The sequence below is a fragment of the Myotis daubentonii genome, chromosome 5 (assembly GCF_963259705.1).
Source record: "Myotis daubentonii chromosome 5, mMyoDau2.1, whole genome shotgun sequence".
NCBI lineage: Eukaryota > Metazoa > Chordata > Mammalia > Chiroptera > Vespertilionidae > Myotis > Myotis daubentonii.
The window spans coordinates 110,821,204-110,841,405 of record NC_081844.1 but is presented as its reverse complement, the minus strand read 5'-3'; the positions used below and the strand labels follow the sequence as shown (position 1 = coordinate 110,841,405).

Sequence of the window (20,202 nt, the reverse complement as noted above, 5' to 3'; positions counted from 1 at the left end):
GACAGCGACACAGACCACGCACAGAACAGTCCGTCCACACAGCTCCCTCTCATTGCTCTGTTACAGCCGCACTCAGCTCCGTCCCCAGCCCCACCTCTGACCCCTAATATGTCTCCATCTCTATAGCCAATGACAGAATGGGCCCTCCTTGAGCTGCTTGAGTACCTGGCACCCTGAAAAGGTGCTGGGCCAGGATTTGAGGAGCTGGGCTCTAGCTCTAGTCCAGAACTGGTACCTCACATGCTTGATGTATTCATAATCAACTAGAGGCCCGATGCACAAAATTCGTGCAAGGGGTTTGGCCCTCGCAGCCCCAGCTTTGTCCGGAAGGTCATCTGGCTGCCCAGTCTAATTAGCATATTATGCTTTTATTATTATAGATGAATGGGTGAGTAGATGGGTAAAGGTGGTGGGTGTGTGGATGGATGGATAAAAAGGATGGGTGGATGGATGGTGGATGGATGGGTGATGGAAAGGTGGATGGATGGATGGTGGATGGATGGGTGATGGAAAGGTGGATAGATGGATGGTGGATGGATGGATGGGTGGATGGATGGATGGATGGCAGATGGATGGATGGTGGATGGATGGGTGGATAGATGGGTAGATGGATGGATGGTGGATAGATGGAGAGATGGGTGGAGAGATGGATAAAATGGCTGAAAGTTGGATGAGTGGATGATGGTGGGTGTGGATGATGGATGGACGGATGAGGTAGATACACCTGCAGACATTGGGAGAAGACAGTGCGAGCTTGGCCAGGGCTTGGAAGAAATGAGTGAGGAAAACCCCAGCTCAAGAGACTGACGTATCAGACGGCAGAGGCTGCCCCGAGGGCCCAGAGGGGCGGCTTGCATGGAGCCTGGGAGGAGCGGAGTAGGCGATCGCTCTGCCTGAGTCCAGGTTCATGTTTCTCTCCCCACCCCCCCACCCCCCCAGTGGCGGGGTCTCACCCAGGGGTCAGGTCGCCTCCCTGGGAAGCAGACGGAGGTCAGTCTGACCGTCTTGGCCTGTGCAGGGGGTGGGGTGCGGGGGGGAGGCGGTCCAGGAGCCCGGGGTCTCCATCCATGGCGCCCACGCTGTTCTGCAGCCTCAGTGACCTGCCCTGGAAGCAGCACTTATTGAGCACCTGCTGTTGCCGGGCCTGGGCTAGGCCCCGAGTGGCTCTGGGCCCCGCGCTGGGCTGTCTCCAGGCTGCATGCAAGGCCGGCTGGGGAGCCTGGGAGGTGTTTAACTTTGAAAAATGGACCTTCACAGCTCATTAGGCCTCAGCGCGGCCTGGCGCCTCGGGCGGCGGGACGAGGGAGGTGGCCCTGCATGAAGCAGCCGACGAGCTGCATTCCCGACCAGCGCCGTCTGCCTGCGGCCTGCAGTGCCACCGGCTGGGCTGGCGCGTGGGCGCCAGGGCGGCTTCCTGGCGGTGCTGGCACCAGGGACTCCTGTCGTCCCCACTGCTCCGGCCGCCTCTCCCGGGCCACCTGGCTGTGTGGTCTTGGACAAGCCACCCTGACCCCGGGCCTCGGTTTCCCCACTGCTCCGTGACCGGGTGCCCAGGGGAGATGCTGGCTGAGAGGGGCAGGCTGGCCTTTCTCGGGCAGAGGGGCTGCCGGCACCTCCTCCCCCAGCCCCCAGGGCTGGTCTCTGGGGCCTGGACAGCTGGGTCCTGCCCTCCCGGCCAAGCCCCGGCTCTCAGAGGGCCCCACCGGCTCCGTGCGTGGCCGCGGGGCCGGGCCAGGCTGCCGTGTGGACCCTGCCAGGCCCCAGCGCCGGCCTCCTGGGGAAGCAGCAGCCAAGAGAAACGAGAGCTCTCCCGGGGCGGAGGCGCCTGAGGCTGTAAACGTGGAATCCAGTACATTAGCTCCCCTCGCGCGTGTGTCAGACTCGGCGCCACAAACGCGAGAGGCTTGGGCCCAGCGGCCGCTCGCTGGCGGGTGATGCCCCCGCCCCCTCCTCTGGGACTTTCTGAGGCTCAGTGACTGGGCAAGTTCCCCTCTTGCCGAGTCTGTATTTCTTTCATTGGAAGTTGTGGAAAGTGTCCTGAATTCCTTCCTCGAGGAGTTAGGGGTTAAGTTGAAGTGAGAAAGTGACAGATGGTGGTCAGGCCTGTGTGCGGCCTGGCTGGGCCACATGTGCCCCTGGCTGACGTGTGCTTGCACACAGCTTGCGTGCACATGCGTGTAGACCTGCAGCTGCGTGTGCAAGTGGGCACATGTGTGGACCAACAGCTGTGTGTACAAGCATGCACACACGTGCATATAAACAGCTGTGCGTGCAAACGTGCACACATGTGCATATAAATGGCTGTGTGCAAGCATGCACACGTGTGCATATAAGCAGTGTGTGTGAGCATGCACACGTGTGTGAATCAGCAGCTGTGTGTGCAAGCATGCACACGTGTGTGGGTCAGCAGCTGTGTGTGCAAGCATGCACACAACACGGGCACTGTATGTGGGCACACCAGCAGACCTATGTATACACCATGTGTGGATGCCTTGGTTGTGCCCGCAGCCTTGTGTGAACACAGACAGGTGTGCCACACTCACCCCTCCCGCCGTCCCCATGGCAACGCCAAGAGCAGAGCAGGTGTCTGGGCGACGGAAGCGGTGCTGACAGGTGGGGCCCACGTGACGGGCTCCCCGAGGTGTGGAAGTCCTTCCTCTCCCGGTCCCCCGTGAGCAGCAGGAGTGGGAGGCATTGGGTGGGGTCAGCCGGGATCACCCGCTGGGCTGTGGTTCACGCGGGAGGGCAGCCCAGCCCTGGGGGCTGGGACGTTGCCAGGCAAGGCCGCGGGCCAGCGCTCAGAGCCGCACCGCCCGGGCCCCCGTGTGTGCTCTCTACCCCCTTCTAGGGAGGGAAACTGAGGCTTCCGCCAGCTGTAGTCATCGTCCGTCCGGCTGGGCAGCCCTGGGCAGACCCAGGCCCTGCCCACCTCCATGCCCCTCCCTGTAGGAGGGGACAAGGCTGCCCTCGCCTTCACTGCCTTCACAGGCTCTGCCTCCTGCTGGCGGCTTCCCCGCCCCCCTGCCGTTTGCCTGATGTCCGGAGACCTTTGCTGTAGAGCAGGCCCAGCCAGCTTCTCCCTCTGCTGGCCGCCCCGAAGTCAGCGCAGCTGGCAGGGTTCCCATGGCAACCGGGTGCCCTCACCCAGGGCCCGGGAGGCTGGAGCTGGTGGGCGAGGCCGGGAGGGGATTCCGGGCTCCTCAGCCTCACAGGTGTGTGCTCCACACTGGAGCCCCCCTCCCCACCCCCACCCCGCTGCTCCGAGAGGGATCCACCTCCAAGGAGGGGCCCCCAACACCCAGACACCCGCCTGCCCCGTGTGGGGACCCTCCCAGGAGCGAGGGCACGAGGCACGAGGCTGGGACACACAGACTCCTGGTCACCAGGCCTGGCTGCCGGCTGCTCGGCTCCGAGTGCCTCTGCCCACGCGCCTCCCCCGGCCCCCGGCTCTCGTGCGAGCTCTGGCTCCGCTGTAGGGAGGGGACAGTGGGGGTCCGGTCCCCTGGGACCTACATTCATTCCGGGGGAAAAAACACCTGTCACATGGAGGTGGGGCTCGTCTCCCCGGCCCCATCGCCTGCCAGCCAGGGGCGCGGCGCTGTCCTCCGCGGTCCCCGAGGGCTGGTGGAAGGACGCTGCCCTCACAGCCCACCTTGCGGTCAAGGTGTCAGAGTCCCGTGTGTCCACTTGGCCTGCGTGGGGAGGGGCTGGCCACACAGGGTCACACTGAGCCCAGCCTTGGTCCGATCGTGTCCCACGACCAGGCGGCCTCGGGCCCCGTGGCTGCTCAGGGGACTGGCCACCGCCCCCTCCACTGTGTTCGGGCGACTCTCCCGCAGCCCTTGCTCTTCCCAGGGGTTTGAGAGCCGCTTGTCACGGGAAAGGCTCTGGGGATTTTGATGGCGACACATCGGGCCTATTGATCCCGTGGACGCTCGTGGCTGAGGCCCCGGGAAGTCTGTCTCCAGCCCGTGGCCAGGGCTGTGCTGACATGTCCGTGGGGTTTGTTGTGCCCGCAGTCGCACACGGAGAACAAGCGCAGTTCAGCGTCTTCCTTTCTGAATCCTGCCGTGTCTCCTTCCTCTCCCCTCGCTGCACCGGCGGAGTGCGGGCGAGTGCGGGCGGCAGTGGCGCTGGCAGGAGGCCTGTCGTTTTGTTTTCGTTGTTTTTAATCCTCACCCAAGGATATTTCCCCACTGATTTTTAGAGAGAGGGAAGGGCAGAGAGCAACATCCGTGTGAGAGAAGCACATCCGGGGCCCCAGGGAGGAGCCTGCCCTTGACGGGAATCGAACCCGGGACCCTTTGGTCCACAGGCTGACGCTCTATCCACTGAGCCACACTGGCCAGTGGGAGTCCTTGGTCGGTCTTGATCTCAAAGGAAACGCTTAGGTCTCGCCATCGGCGTACTGCCTGCTGGAGCCGCGTGTCTGTATTGCCGACAGGCTTTCCAGAGAGGCCCGCCCGTTCCGCCGTCGCGGGGCCGGCACCCGGAGCACCTCGGGGCCCCGTGGTGGTTTTCAGATCCTTGCTCACTGACGAGCCTGCAGGGTGTCGCACCGTACCCTTCAAACGTGCGTTTCCCTGGTTATGCAGGAGGGTGACCGTCACCCCGTGTCCCTGCCAGCCGCCTGCGTGCCCTCCTCTGCGCGGCTCTGCACCCCTCGTCGCCAGCCTCACGTCGGGGTCCCCGGGTCAGCCCCCCGAGATCGCTGCACAGCGAAGCCAGTTATCGTTTCTCGGTCGCATTTGGCACGATCGTCCCCCCTTAACGTTGCCCATCTTTTCATTTTTGTTTTTGTCTTTTATGCTCCTCTCCCTTATTCTCATGGTCAGATCTGCCTCGCGCTTCTCTTTCCGATTAGCTCGGCGCCTCGGAGCTGGGAAGCCGGTCTCCCTCCTGAGGACTGATAAGTATTGGATTCTGTTTTCATCTGGCTTTTTTTATGGCTTAATATTTCACAGGTAACTGTTGACTCCGTCTGGAATTTCTGGGCTGTGGGGTGTGAAGAGAGGAGTTAATTGCTGCTCAGGTTTCCGGGGGAGGGACCTCATTTGCACTTTGGAGTCTCAGGGCTCTGGCCCCAAACCCCCAGCCCCCACCACCCCAGTCCCGGCTGAGGGGGGGGATTAGAGGGAGGAGGGAGGGCCTGGTGCAGCTGGAGGGGATGGCGGAGCCCTAATTAGCATCCGGACAGTCCCAGGCGGAGCCTCTGCCCAAATTCAAATCAAAAGCAAAAGCTGGTAGCGCAGCTTAGCAGGATTGGGGGGGGGGGTGTCTTCATGTGTCTGAACGGGGGTGGGGGGGGTGGGGGGGACTAATGGCCCCGTCCTGTGTGTCGTCACCGGGAGTCCATGCCGTGGGTGCAGGTCCTGCAAAAAGCCAGGGTCAGGCCGACCAGCACAAATCTTGGCTCACCTCTGTGACCTTGGGCAAGGACGTCCCTTCCCGCAGCCTCAGTTTCTCCATCTGCACAAGAACGCCGCGGCCCCCACCTGGCGGGCTCTGGGGAACCACGCGGTGTTTAGTGACGGCGGCGCTGGCCTGGCTGCGCGGGAAAGGGGAGCTGCCGGCTGTCCGAGGGCTTTTCCTGTGGGGGCTCTGGGTGGGGCCTGGCCCGCTGTGACGGGGAGGGGAGGGGGGGCAATGGGATGGTGAGTAGGGCCACCCGTGTGCCAGGCAGTGGCCTGGGCCTGCAGTGAGGCCAGCTTGGGGCTTGGCAGCCCTTGGTCTGGAGAGGGCAGCCCTGCTCCTCCCACTGGGTGGTCGGTTGGCCGGTTGGCCGGTCGGTGGGGAAGCGACCTTGGGCTGGACTGCGAATGCTGAGGAGTCAGCAGGGGCAGATGTGGGAGGAAGCCTTTGGCTGGGGCACCATCACGTGCAGAGGTTTTGAGGGGCCACCTGCTGGGGGAGCCTGCGGTGGGAGGGGCGTAGCCTGAGGGTGGCAGGTAATGCGGGGCCGCTCCTGCAGGGCCCCGAGCAGCCGGCAGCCCCCCACTTCACAGACGGGGCTCCTGCCTCCTGCCAGGCCAGGCCCAGATTGTGGGGGAGGGAGGTCACCCCGATAGCGGCTGGCCGAGTCTTCCCGCTCCCGGTCTCCTGGCCTGGTGGGGGGCTGGGACGCTGTGGAGATGGGGGGGCAGGTGCAGCTGTGGGGAGCAGGCTGCTGGCGTCAGCAGGAGCCCCCTCCCTCCTGGCTAAACAATCACCGCACAAAATATGCAAATGGTATAATTACTGTTATTTGTTTTGCTGATATAAGTGTTTGAAATGCAAATGTCAAGTTTGGGCTTCTCATTTTCCACCCTCTTACCCGGCTTGCCTGTCCTAGGAGGAGGAGGAGGAGGATGAGGATGAGGATGTGGGGCGCCTCCCCCCAAACCTGCGCCTCCCGAGGCTGGGGAGCCAGGCTGGGCTTTGCTCCCCGTGGCTTCCTCAGCCGCCTGCGAGGCACCGGATGGCGGGGTGCAGGGCCCCACCCAGCTGCACACGGGGCCTGAGGAGGGGCCTCACAGCCTACTGCCGGCTTGCAGCCTCAGTTTACCCATCTGCGTCCCGGGACCCGCGCTCCTCCAGACTAACTGGTGCCTCGACAATCCGTCGATGGGCTTGGGCCTGTTTCTCACCTGAGGAACCCCAGGTGGGTTCCCACCTGCAAGTGGAGACTTGGAGCCCTGGATGGTCTTTGGGGCCCAGGTGGACCCCCACATATCACTGTGTGTGCACTTCCAGGGTGGGGTGTCCTGGCCCCTTCTGCCCAGGTGGCCTCTGAGGATCTCAGGGCTCCCAGGCCTGTGGGTTCAGACACGCCTGGGCTGTGACCCCCTGAGAGGCAGTCACCGTCACCCCCTTTTGACGGGGTAAACTGAGGCACAGCATTCCAGGGCGTCAAGGTCACCCCGTGAGCTGGCAGCTCCGTCTGGTGCCGCCCCCTCCCCCTCCCCCCGCGGCGGGGCTCCTGGAGTTTGACCAGTTTCACCCGATTTCAGCGGCAAGGTGAGCACCCCAGGAGCGGGCTCACCCCATCCCCCAGGAGCACAGCCCCAGGCCCCCCCCCCATGCTCTCCGCCGTTGGTGGCACCTCGGGCTGGTTGGGGACAGGAAAGGTGGGAAGGGTGTAGGGCTCCGGCCTGGCAGGGCCCTTGGACCTGGGTCTGTGCGTCTGCAGTGATGCTGATGGGGAGTGAGAGCCGGGGAGGTGCCCGGGGTGAGGACGCAGGACCTGCTGGCCATCCCGGAGAGAGCACGGAGCTCCCCAGGGGACGGCCTGGCTTCCGACCCATGTGGGGGCTCCCCATCCGTCCGGCCTTTGCTAGAGCCCGAGAGGAGCTGGTTGTCAGGGCACCAGACCCAGGAGGGGAGAGCAGGTGGTGCTGGGCGGGGGTGGGGGGCATTCAGGGGGCACCAGGGGGCACCTAGTGGGGCGAAGGCCTGGAGGCAGGAAGGGACATGGCACCGCCCGGGGCTGGGGAGCCGCCTGGAAGTTCTGAGTTCCCACAGCCTCTCAATTTTTATTCCAATTACCTTTTCCAGGATAGGTTCAGCCTCATTTGCATATTCAAATACAGACTATTATTATTTCAATTAGCTGTTAAGTAATTAGCTCTAATTGATGAACATTCCCCCCACTTCCCCATATTTTTTGGTTATTTACATCCGCTTCTAACCAACAATTTTAGGTAATTACATGCCACTCACTCGTCTGTTTGCGCGTGTGCCATGTGCACACACACACTCAATACACACACACACACCCTCACACACACACACCCTCACACACACACAGACACACTCACACTGTATACACACACACACACCCTCACCCCCCCCACACACACCCTCACACACACACACCCTCACACACACACAGACACACTCACACTGTATACACACACACACACCCTCACCCCCCCACACACACACCCTCACACACACACACACCCTCACACACACACACACACACACTCACACACACTCTACACACACGCAGACACACACACACCCTCACACACACACCCCCCCTCACACTCACACACCCCCTCTCACCCTCACACACACACACACACATGCTCTCACACACTCACACTCACACACACACCCTCACACACACTCATACACACCCCCCACACACACATACACACTCTCACACACACTCACACCCTCACACACACACTCACACCCTCACACTCACACCCTCACACCCTCATACACGCACACACCCCCTCACACACACATACACACTCTCTCACACACACACACTCACACCCTCACACTCACACCCTCATACACACACACACACCCTCACACACACATACACACTCTCACACTCACACACTCACACCCTCACACTCACACCCTCATACACACACACACACCCTCACACTCACACACACACTCACACACACACACACACACACACACACACACACTTCCTCACAAGGCAGGTTCCTTCTTGCCTTTCAGTTCCCACTCTCAGCCCTGGAGCCTGGGGGCGGCTTGGGGGGAGGGGTGCGGTGCAGGCAGACCAAGCAGGGGACACGCCCAGGTCCTCCTGAGGGTCACCACTGACCTCCAGGGGCTCAAGGTGAACCCGAGCCCCCTCAAACCTTGCTCCCAGAATCCCCCTTGTCCCAAAGACACCCCGACCGCGGCCTCTGGGCACCCCCTCTCCCCTCCCCTCCCGACCGGAGTTGGATCGCGTGCAGCCAGTCACCCAGCGGCCAGCTCTTCCACGCCCGGCTCCGTGCCCGTCTCGGCTCTGGGACTGGGAAGGGGGCTCCCCTCCGAGCCTCAGTTTCCCGCCTGTGACATGGGGGTCGGGTGAATAACGAGTGAGGGCGAGGTGAGGCGACGCGTGACCATCCTCAGCCCAGAGTGATGCTCAGTGTTGGGGGGGGGGCGGCGCGTGGCTGAGGGAACCATGACCCTGTGGGCCTGGGCGTGGCAAGGTCCTGAGTTGGTCGCCAGCTGGTCTGGCTCCGGAGCCCAAGCAGGGGCACCCTGGGGGGGGGGGCGGGGGGGGGAGGCGGGCACCCCGGGGGGAGGAGGGGGAGGAGGGTGCCGGTGGAGAGAGCCCGTCAGGGGGGGGGTTTCTGGTTGACCCTGCAGGGCGCTCGGGCTGAGGGATACGGTGCACATGGGAGCTTCCGGGGCCCACAGCCCTGGCCACAGCCAGTCTGCACTCTGTCTCTCTGGTCTCTGTGTCACCCCCACCCCATGCCCCCGTCACCCCCACCCCGTGCCCCTGTGCCTCCTTCCGGGCTGGCACGTCCCAGCTTCTCCGTTGTGTTCACGGAGGCCTGACCCCCATGTGGTCCGTGCACCCAGGATGGGTCCTCCGGGTGCCGGAGGCTGCAGGCCGCCTGCTGGCCGTCCGCTCACCCCCCCTTCTGTGCCTCTGCAGTGGACCCGCCGCGGGACCCTTCGGCCACCCCACCCGGACTCACGCTCGTCCTCTGTGTCCAGGAATGAGAAGGTGCTCCTGACCCCCGGGGGGAGGACGCCAGCGCCGGCCCCTCTCAGACGTGCGGTCATAGGCGGGCCCTGACCACAGGTAAGGCTCCCCCAAGGGGCAGGCCTGCGGGGGCCTGGGACAGGCCTGGGGGGGGCCCGCAGAGCGGCCGTCCCTTAGACACGGGCTCCCGTTCAGAGGGGAGGGTGGGGGAGGAAGGGCTGCCTCGCACCGTGTCCCTGAGACGGTTCTTCTGTGGGAAGACTTTCCCCGGTGCCGAGGCCAGTTCCCGGAGGCACCGGGGTCCCAGTGACTCGGCTGTGCCGTGTCTGCCGTGTCTCCCCTCGGCTGGAAGGGAGCTGACGCGCTGTTTCCCGTGGGCGCCTTCAGATCACGGCTGTGGCCTCCGGTCACCTGTCCTCGGATGGGTCCGCGACGCAGACTCTGCTCAGGTTTCCGCCGCTTGCGTGGCTGACAGAGCTGGGCCGTAACCCCTCACCTGACCAGCGGGGGGTGCTGTTGTGAGTGACCGGGCGAGAATCTGGGCATTAGGCCTGGGTTTCCGCAGTCGGTGGCCCGCCTGCTGTCGTCAGCCACTGAGCTCATTAAAGTGACCACAGTGCCTCGGCTCTGCGGCTGGCGGCCGGGGATCTGTGGCGACACCGCCTTGCAGGACCTGCCTTTCTCTGCCGGTGGCGGTTGCTCCCCGCACGTCTCCGTGGCTTCGAGTGACACTCGGGAGGGGCTGGGAGTAGAGGGTGAGCAGGAGGGAGGCCACGGTGGGGACAGGGCCGAGGGCAGAGGAAACCAGCGGGCAGAGGTGGGGTGGGCCGTTGGCGGGCCGGGTGGCCAGGCCATGGTCACTTCTCCTTCGCTGCTCCATCGAGCGCTGCGGTGGGCCAGGCCGTGCTCGGCGGTGCTGCAGACCCTGTCTCGGGGGTGCTCCACGTCTAGAAAGAGGGAGGGGTGTGAGGACCCATCCTCTCTCAGCCGACATCATCAGGAGCCCTGGGGCTGGGTTCCCTTCTGTGGGCCTCAGTTTCCCTGTCTGGAGCATGGGCGTGCCCCCAAGAGCCTTCTGCGCGGATGACTGAGAAGGTGTGGAGGGGGCCGGGCAGCTGGGTGGGCATCAGCTCTGACCGTGCTCACGGGCATCAGGCGGAGGCCACAGGGCAGCGGTCGTGGCAGCGGGGGATGGACAGGACCCCAGGCCCGGGGCTGCGGTGGAGCACGGACAGTTAGGGCCAGGCTGGCGGGCTCGACGGTGCCATGACGGTGCAGGACCGGCAGGCGAGCAGAGCTGGGCTTTGGTGGGGACTCCTGGCGACAGCCCTGTGCCCTCCCACCCGGTGCCTTTGCCCGGAAGCCCTTCTTCCAAGTCCGCCGGCCTTTGGGGAGACGTGTTGGACGGGCCCCTCTCCGCGGGTCTTCAGAGCCCGGGCAGGTCACTGACCTCCCAACTCCTGGGTTTTATCTGAGAAGTGGAGGTGCCCTCTCCCCTGAGGCGAGTGTTCAGTGGGGGTGTGAATCCTGCACACAGCAGGCGCTCAGCGTATAGCAGGTGCTCAGCGCACAGTAGGCGCTCAGCACACAGTAGGCGCTCAGCGTACAATAGGCGCTCAGTGTACAGTAGGCGCTCAGCACACAGTAGGCGCTCAGCGTACAATAGGCGCTCAGTGTACAGCGGGCGCTCAGCACACAGTAGGCGCTCAGCGTACAATAGGCGCTCAGCACACAGTAGGCGCTCAGCACACAGCGGGCGCTCAGCACACAGCGGGCGCTCAGTGTACAGCGGGCGCTCAGCACACAGTAGGTGCTCAGCGTACAATAGGCGCTCAGCACACAGTAGGCGTTCAGCGTACAATAGGTGCTCACCACACAGCGGGCATTCAGCACACAGTAGGCGCTCAGCATACAGCAGGCGCTCAGCACACAGTAGGCGCTCAGCGTACAATAGGCGCTCAGCACACAGCGGGCGCTCAGCGTACAATAGGCGCTCAGCACACAGTGGGCGCTCAGCACACAGCGGGCGCTCAGCGTACAATAGGTGCTCAGCACACAGTAGGTGTTCAGCGTACAATAGGTGCTCAGCACACAGTGGGCGCTCAGTGTACAATAGGTGCTCAGCACACAGTAGGTGTTCAGCGTACAATAGGTGCTCAGCACACAGTGGGCGCTCAGCGTACAGTGGGCATTCAGCACACAGTAGGTGCTCAGCGTACAGCGGGCGCTCAGCACACAGTAGGCGCTCAGCGTACAATAGGCACTTAGCGTACAGCGGGCGCTCAGCACACAGCGGGCGCTCAGCGTACAGCGGGCGCTCAGCACACAGTGGGCGCTCAGCGTACAATAGGCGTTCAGCACACAGTGGGCGCTCAGCGTACAGTGGCGGGTCCCCCCCCCCCAAGCGTGACACGGGCGCCCCGCAGACACCTGCTTAGGTTCCTCCCCTACTTCCCAGCCCGGGTCAAGTCAGGCCCCCGCACCCTCACCCCACGGCCGGCACCTCCCCTTGCTCTCCCAGCCCAGGCTGCCTGCTCCCCTCACCTCCTAGCAGGCGGCAGACACGGAGCGATGCCTGGGGACGGGTGGGTGGGTGTCTCGGCGCCCACCTGGGAGGGCAGGTGGAGGAACAGACGGCGAGTCCTGGGGGTCTGCGAGGAGCGCGTCTTCCGGGGCTCCTTCAGGACGAGGCTGGAGCTCCTCCCAGATGGAACGTCTGCTGTTCGGCACGTTGAACCGTCTCCCCTTCCTGCCTCCTCCCCCCAGTTCCAGCTCCTGCTCCTGGGACCTTGTCCCTAGAACTTGCTTTTAAGTACATATACATGTTTTATTGATTCCAGAGAGGGAGGGAGGGAGAGAGAGAGAAGCCTCAGTGATGAGAGGGAATCATGGATGGGCTGCCTCCTGCAGGCCCCCCACTGGGGATGGAGCCCACAACCCGGGCCTGTGCCCTGAACGGGAATCGAACACTGACCTCCAGGTTCATAGGTCGACGCTCACCCACTGAGCCACGCCGGCCGGGCCCTGGAAGTGCTTTTACTGAGCGTGACTGAGTCCAGAGGAACCGTCTCTGTTCTGCTGACCCCAGGTGACCTGCTGGGCACTCAGCCCTTGGCCGGCTCTCTGTGCAGCACCAGGGACAGAGCCACCCTGGGCCTGTGGGCGCCCCGTGGGGACCCCGTGGCAGGGAGAGGGGTCTGGGGGTTGGTGGAACTGAGCCCGGCCCCCCTCTCCTCCCGGCCTCGGTTTCCTTCTCTGAACTGGGGTGATGCTCCCCCCGGCAGAGCTGGCGCAACGTGCTGGTGCCTTGCCCACGGCCACGGAGCAGCCTGTCACCACCCGTCCCCCCAGCGCCCCCAGGGCGGCCGCCCCCAGCTCCCGGAGCAGAGATCTGCCCGCCCGAGGGTGACAGGCACAGTGGCTGGAGCGGGAGCCGCTGTCCGCAGATCAGCTGGCGGCTGCCGAGCAAACAGCCGAGCTAATTAGGAAAAGGTCACGCGGCTCCCGGAGGCCGGCTTTTGAAGTCGGGCCTCACCGGGCGGACTGGCAGGAGCCGGGCCTTTGAGTTAGTGGCTTGGTTACCAGGAGAGCTCCCCGCCCTGCCCGCAGCTCAGCCCGTGGCTGAGGCCTCACCTCCCGGAGGCCAGTGCCCGGGGCCAGCCGCCCACCCCCTCCCCCGCCCCGGCTGGACCGACAGCCCCAGCGAGGGCGGCTGGGGGGCAGCCCTTCCCGGACCTGCGGCCGCCTCCCCACGCCGCCTCCCCACGCCAGGGGCAGAAGGCGGCTGACGCGGGGGCTGGGCAGTAGCCGCCCACGTGCCCCCCCTTCCCTCTGCGTTCTTTCCATTTTTCTCTAAATTCACGTTTAAAAAACTTAAACATATTTATTTAAAAGGGAAGTTTTATAGCAGCTACAAATGGAAAACAAGCCTCCTCTGCCATAAATAGAACTCATAATCATAAAAATAAATTCAGTGGAAAGAAAACAATGTTATTAAATTCCAGTTGGCGGCCGGGGCCCAGGGGAGGGCGGGCCAGGGCCTGCGATGGTTTTATTAAAAACGGAGGCAGAGTGGACAGAGGCGTCCAAGGGGCAGGCCAGCCGGGCGGGCCCTTCTCGTTGGAATCAGAAGCACGGAAAGTAATTACGCTGAGAGCACTTTCTAATAAAATTACTCAGCGTTCGCGGACGCTGTCAGCCAGGGATGCATTTGGCTGCACAAGGCAGAGACCTGTCCATCCTGTGGATGAACCCACGGGGGACTCGCTTTTCTCAGGTAAAGAGGGCGGGGGGGGGGGGGGCGGCACAGCCCAAGGAGGTTGGCAGGGACCCAGCTTCCCGTAGCTTCCTCCTGCTCCGGCTCAGCCTCTGCCCTCATGGCTTCAGGGTGGCTGCTGCAGCTCCAGCCCTCGGATCTGCATCTTGGCCGCTGGGGGCATGGGGGCGGGCGGTGCTGGCCAAGGCTTCCTGGTCGTCAGAAAGGGAACATGGGCTCCGAGCCGTTCCCTTGCCCACTGTGCCCACGACGGCCTCATGGCTGCTTCGTACTGAAGTTTATCTGTGCCCGCCGTCAGGACCCTGCTCTTGGGCTGTCCCGAGGCCGCGTGCGGGACTTGGGAGCTGAGTCTGGGCCTGTCTTAGGCCTGTCCTGCCCCCCTCCCCCACAACCACCACGGCTCCTGCTGCCACAGAGGGCCCAGCTCCGGGGCGCCCCTCCCCTGTGCCGCCTCCCTTCCCTCTGACCCAGGCGCCTCCCCCACCTGCAGGTGTCCAGGGCTCAAGTGCCGGGTCAGCCCTAGGAGCTGCCCTGGACGGGCAGCGGCCCCTCCCTCCCCACAGCCCCTGGGGGCCTGGGGCCTCTGCCTGCGGAGTCCCAGCCTCGCCACCTCCTCGCGGAGCCTCCGTCTCCTCCTCTGTGAACGAGGACTTTGCGGATCATCTGCTTCGTTGCAGCATTGAAACAGGTGTCCAGCCAGACACTTGCTAACAGTGAGCGGGCGGCTTGTCAGGCTGGTTCAGCCCTGGGGCAGCTGCTGGCTTCCCGGGAGGAAGCAGTGACACGCCAGGGCACCAGCACCGTCACCGTCTGCAGGTGGCAGCTCCAGCTGCAGGCGACAGACGCTCTCACCTGCTCCAGGTAGTGGGGGAGGGGCAGAGGGGACCAGCGACAGGGGCCGAGGTCCTAGGTGTGGGCAGGGGAGGCCCTCCTCTGATTCTGCTGCGACCTTGCCAAGTGCCCCAGGGAAAATACGGCTCCCTGGCTGGGCCCCGAGGGCAGAGCCCAGAGTTGGGAGGCTCTCTTGACGCGATGCCTCAGGCACCTCTGTGTCCCTGCCTCGCCTGGCATGGTGCCCGCTTGTACTAGGTACTTTACAGCCTGTGGATGGGATGACGAAGGCACCAGGCTCTGCACACTCCGGCCGCTGAGCCCCAGTGAGGTCGAGAGAGGCTCAGGGTCGGAGGGGCCCTTGGAGGGCAGGACGCCCACTGTGGCTCCGGCTGCTGGAACTGAGCCTGGAGAGACACTCGCTCCGTCCTGGCCTGTGATCCCGAGACCACCCCGCCCCCGGCCTCAGTGTTCCCATCTGTGCAGTGGCCGCAGCCCCGGGGCAGGTTCTGGGGCCTCCCACCCCTCGCGCAGCCTCTGCTCCAGCCCTGGGCTCCAGCCGGTGCTGGTCCTTGGGCGGAGAAAACAGCAGAGACCAGAGGGACGCGGCCCTCTGAACAGACACAGATGCGGGTGCTACCCTGACGGGGGTCTGGACCCGGGCCGGCCGGAAGCTGCTCCTAAGCTCGCCCTGACGCCCTGCCCTCCCCACGCCTCTGGCGACGGGAGCTCAGCTCACACGCGGCCCGTCCCTTTTCAAAACATTTAAAAATTTACTATAAAATATTTAAGGTGTCTCAAATATTTAAGAAATCTCTAATAAATATTTCACCAATTATAAAATATTAAATGCAGCCCCAGGTATGAAGAAGAATCACACGAATACCTAAAAGCTGCCCCTTTGGCTAAAATGTAACCCCACGGGCTCCCTGCCCGCGACAGCCAGGCCCTGGGCGTGAAGAGCTCCCCCCGCCCCAGCCTCCCGTGCACCCCCTCAGGTCCCGCCTTCCTTCCGGAACGTCTCGCGGTGGTAACGCACCCCTAACATGCCCCGTGCCGTCTTCCCTTGTGAGTGTGGCACCCCCCCCCCACTGTCTCCATTTTCTCCATCTCGCCCTCCGGGTGACCCTCGCTGAGCTGTGACGACTGTTCTCAGGCTGTCAGCTTCTTGTTGTGGTTCATTCTCACCGGAGGAGGTTTTTCCCGTTGATACTCAGAGCGGACAGGAGGGAGGGAGGGGGAGAGAGAAACATCCATGTGAGAGGGACACATCGGTGGGTTGCCTCCTGCGTGCACCCTGCCTGGGGCCTGGGGGGGAACCTGCAACCCAGGTGCGTGCCCTTGACTGGGACTCAAACGCGAGACAGTGGTTCAGGCCGACACTGTGACCACCACGCCAACGGGCCGGGGCCATCACACTCCTGCCCTGTCCAGGGCACCGGTCGGCAGTCCCAGCTGCGCGTGGTACCTGCCCACACGACTTCCCCGAACCCGTCGCCATGGGGGCCCAGCTCATGCAACCAGGGCCACGAGGAAGGGGGGCCCGGCCCCCAGCTGCACGGCGCTCGCACCCCACACAGATGTGCCGGGAACGCGGGTCCGAGGTCCTCCGAAGGCCCAAGCAGGTCCCACCCACACCCCGGAGAGCGGGGCTCCGTGACGGTGCGGGCTCTGGCAGCGACACAAAGGGCTCGGTGCTAGAGAGCCTGCTCGCACCCGCGCAGGGGTTGGCCCGACGCTGCCGGCAGATGGCCCAGGCCGTGCTCTGGCGGCGAAGCGGCGGCTGGGATGGAACCGGAGGGACTTGCTCACGGGAGGAAGTCTGTCCGCGTCCAGCGAGGCTTCGTGCTCAACGGTGGGAGGTCGCCAATTCCGTTCAGAAACTTTTACATGAAAACCCCGTGCCCATGCCCATGGCCCAGGCACGGGGGGCGGAACAATGACGCGAACCGGCCGCGGGGTGAGCGAGAGGAGCTGCCGGTGTTGGCGGCGATTTGCGAGGACGTGGGACCCAAGAGGCCGCCGAGGAGAGAATGTCGCCGAGACCCGGAAGGCCCGGGCTGGACGCACACACAGGTTGGCGTGTCGGGTGCTGGCCATGAGCCGGCGGGAAACGCGTGGAGTAAACGGTCCCCACATGCGGCGGCCACAGAGCCCGCGGGTCCCGGGGATGAGCTCACGGGAGAAGGCGCCCACGGCTGCTGAGAGGCATACGGGGGGAGAACGGTCGTGTCGCAGCCGCACAGGCCGGGGCTCCCCCAGGTCAGTCTGTGGTGGAGACGCGTTGAGGAGCCACAGGAAGTCCTGCGGGTTCACCGGGGGGCGGTGGGGTCAGGGGTGCAGGCTGCGGGCAGGAGGGACCGGCCTGGCTGGAGCAGCCATCACGCATGACTGGGTCTGTGGTGTCAGTGTTGGGAGGGGCTGCCGTCTGCAGGCCTGGGGGTGTGTGCAGGCCTGGGGGTGTGTGCAGGCCTGGGGGTGTGTGCAGGTCTGGGGGTGTCTGCAGGCCTGGGGGTGTGTGCAGGTCTGGGGGTGTCTGCAGGCCTGGGGGTGTGTGCAGGCGGGTGTGTGTCGGCATTCAGGCGGTAAGTGGGTAGAGGTGGGTGGAGCCTGGTGCTGGGGCTGAGCCCCGAGATGCACAGCTGTGGGAACAGGAGCGTCGGGGGGTGGGGGTATGGGGGGCGCAGTGATGAGATGACACCCTCGTCCCCACGGCTGTGGCTGCGCCGTGTCCGACGTGGACGTGACAACACTGAGCTGCTGCCCTTGGGGGTGCAGAGGTCGGCCGTGCAGCAAAGGGTCGTGGGTCCGATTCCCCGCCAAGGGCACCTGCCTGGGCTGTGGGTTCGCTCCCCACCCTGTTGGGGCGCAGACAGGAGGCAACCAGCTGCCTCTCTCACATCGATGTTTCTCCCTCCCTCCCTCCACTCTCTCTAAAAAGCAATGAGAACACCCTTAAGTGAGGATTAACCCCCACAAGGGGCAGTCGCTAGGGGGCCCCAGGCCTGTCCTCCGCCAGGTCTCGGGGCCCCGGCCACAGGGCCCGTCCTGGCTGGCAGCCGCCGGGCTCACCCCAGGGCGGGCTCACCCCACGGCGGGGCAGGTGTGGCGCGGCCCGACTCTGCCTCCTGCTCCCAGAGGGCACCTTGCCTGGCATCGTCTCTCCCTATTAACCTACGACCTGAGGGCTAATCTCTCGTTTACAGTCTCTGCTCCAAAGCCAGGCCCGAGTCTTCAACACAGTTCACAGCGGCCAGGAAATGCGCCGACTCGTAACCCCGGCGGCTGGGCCGGCGGGTGCTGGGTGGGGCTGGCGGGTCACCGCGTCTGGGTGAGTGGAGCGCAGGGAGAGCCGTGTCTCCATGTCCCCAGGGGGGTCCCTGCATCAGGCCCCACCCTCCCTCCAGGCCAGGCTGGGACCGAGCTGGGGACTCGGGGGTCAGGGTTCAGGAGGACTTGCCGAACCAGCCTCCAGCCCACCATCCCTCTCAACAGCTGGAGAGATTCAGGTCCGACTACGGGTAGAACTTCCCACGGTCCCGCGGCCCCGAGACCCTCGCCGGGCGGGGACCCTCCCTGCCAGCGCTGGAGCCGCTGTGGAGCGGTTTCTCCTCCGGTGATGCTGTGCGCCGCGTTTTTAATTTAAGAAGCTGCCCAGTGGAAGCATAACAGACCATTAGCGCTCGGGCCCTAATTAACTCCGCGCCTGGAGCTGCCGCCAGAGGAGGGGGAGGGAGGCCGGCGTCTCCCCAGAGGCAGCCTCCCCCTCGGGTCCTCCCGGGGGGCTCGCGGCTCGGGCTCCGGCACCAGGGCCCCTGCAGACCCAGGGGGGCTGTGTTGACCAGGCGGGCGGTGGACGGAGACGCCATGGGCCGTGGCTTTCTCCTGTGCCAACCCCGCCCGCTGTCCAGGCCTCAGTTTCCCTGCCTGACGGTCACACCGATGCCCGACCCCCGGGGGCTGGAGATGGGCTCTGCACAGCGGGTCTCCGTGTGGGGGGTCCGGCAGGACATCCCTGTGAGCGGCCACCTGGTCTGCCCACTCGCTGAGGCCTGTCCGTCCCTCAGCGACCTCCCCGCGCCTGTGGGGTGGGGGCCGTGGTGCAGGCGATGGGGCCTACCCGGCCGGACCCTGGGCCCAGTGCGAGGACCTGCTGAGCCAACAGGGCTGGACGGCCACCTGGGACCCAGCTCGTCCACCCGCAGTGCGCGCCCTGAACTGTGGCCCCTCCCCAATCGCAGAGGACCGGGCGGCGTGAGCGGAGCCTCTAGTCCTCGGTCGTGTTGTCTTCACCGTCCGGGAGGGGTTCCCACTGGGCAGAGGAAACAGCTCAGAGAGGTTGAGTGACTTACCCAACGTCACACAGCCAGGCCTGGCAGAGCTGCACTCACTCTGGCCTGGGAGTCGGGTCCGAGGTGGCTCCGCTGGCCGGTCCTGCGCCCGCTGTGTGCCCGCGGCAGAGCCAGGCTGACGAGCAGTGAACGTGAGCGGAGGGTGAGACGCGTGAACCTCATCGGTCTGTAACCCTCCACCCGCTCCCCCACCTGGTCCTTGGTGCCCTCTGCCCGGAGTCCCCAGACCCGCCCGCTCTCTCAGGGCTCAGGGATGGAGCACGCCGTGCGATTGTGCAGATCCGGTCGTAAGGAGTTTAAAAGCCCGGAACCCCCCTATTTCTTTATTTCGTTCGCGGCGACACCGGCTGCAGGTGACAGGCCCTGGGGACCAGCCTCCCGCACGCCGTCCGCCGTCCGGGGTGGTGTGGCCCAGCCCCGGTGCCGTGGGCGGGGGCACTGTGTGACCCCCAGAGGGTGAGGGGTGACAGCCCCTGGGCCTGACCAAATGCAGCCCATGCTTGAGAGAAGGCGGGCGTCCCGGCCGGGCCAGCGAGGCCTGCCCCCCCCCGCCCCCCCCCCCCCCCGCCTGCTGGCCGAGGCCCCACCGTGGGCAGGGCTCAGGCTCCGCTGGGCCCACATCCTGTGGGCGGTGGTTAACCCCGAGCGAAGGACGAACAGGGACACTGGCGGGTGCGGGGTAGGTGCGGCGGGGGGGGGGGGGGGCACCTCCACACCCAGCCCAGAGGGCAGGTGCTGGCCCCACGGGAGCAAAGCTCAAGGGCCGGGCCCCGCCCCCCTCACATCTGCCCCCGAATCGGGGAGGCTGGGGGATGCACGGGAGGAGAGGCTGTCCCGGAACCACTGTGCACGGCCACACTGCACCCCCCGCCCCCCGACTGTGGACGGAGCTGCATACACACGCCATGGAGTCCTGATGTGCGTGTGGCGTGTGCGGGTTGACTACACACGTGTGGTGTGTGGGAGCCGGAGTGTGTGCAGCCCTCAGCCCTGCCCTGGGAGTGGGGGTGGGCGCGGCTGGGAGCAGGAGCCCCTCTCCCGCCCCCCCCCCCCACCTCCTGATAAGGGTTCTTCAGGCCTGTAATCCTCCTTAGGTTGACTTTGGGTTATTTTGAGCAAGAGATTAAAGGTGATTAGGATCAGCCGTGCTGAGGCCCACACTTCCTGGGCCTGCGTGTGCCGCCCCCCCCCCTCCTGGAGGCGGGGGCAGGAGCCAGCCTTTCAACAGCCCCAGCCGACCCCCGCCCAGAAACCAGCCCCCCAGCTGTGGCCTCGGGAGCCCTGGGGGC

The 20,202-nt window shown here is 64.8% G+C and overlaps 2 protein-coding genes across 2 annotated transcripts in view; one reads left to right on the top strand and one right to left on the bottom strand.

The window, feature by feature from the left end:
- Positions 1 to 20,202, bottom strand: part of PSMG3 (proteasome assembly chaperone 3) — a 139,146-nt gene that overhangs the window by 33,084 nt on the left and 85,860 nt on the right. The gene's annotated exons all lie outside the window — the stretch shown is intronic.
- ELFN1 (extracellular leucine rich repeat and fibronectin type III domain containing 1) overlaps positions 1 to 20,202 on the top strand; it is a 37,448-nt gene that overhangs the window by 13,375 nt on the left and 3,871 nt on the right.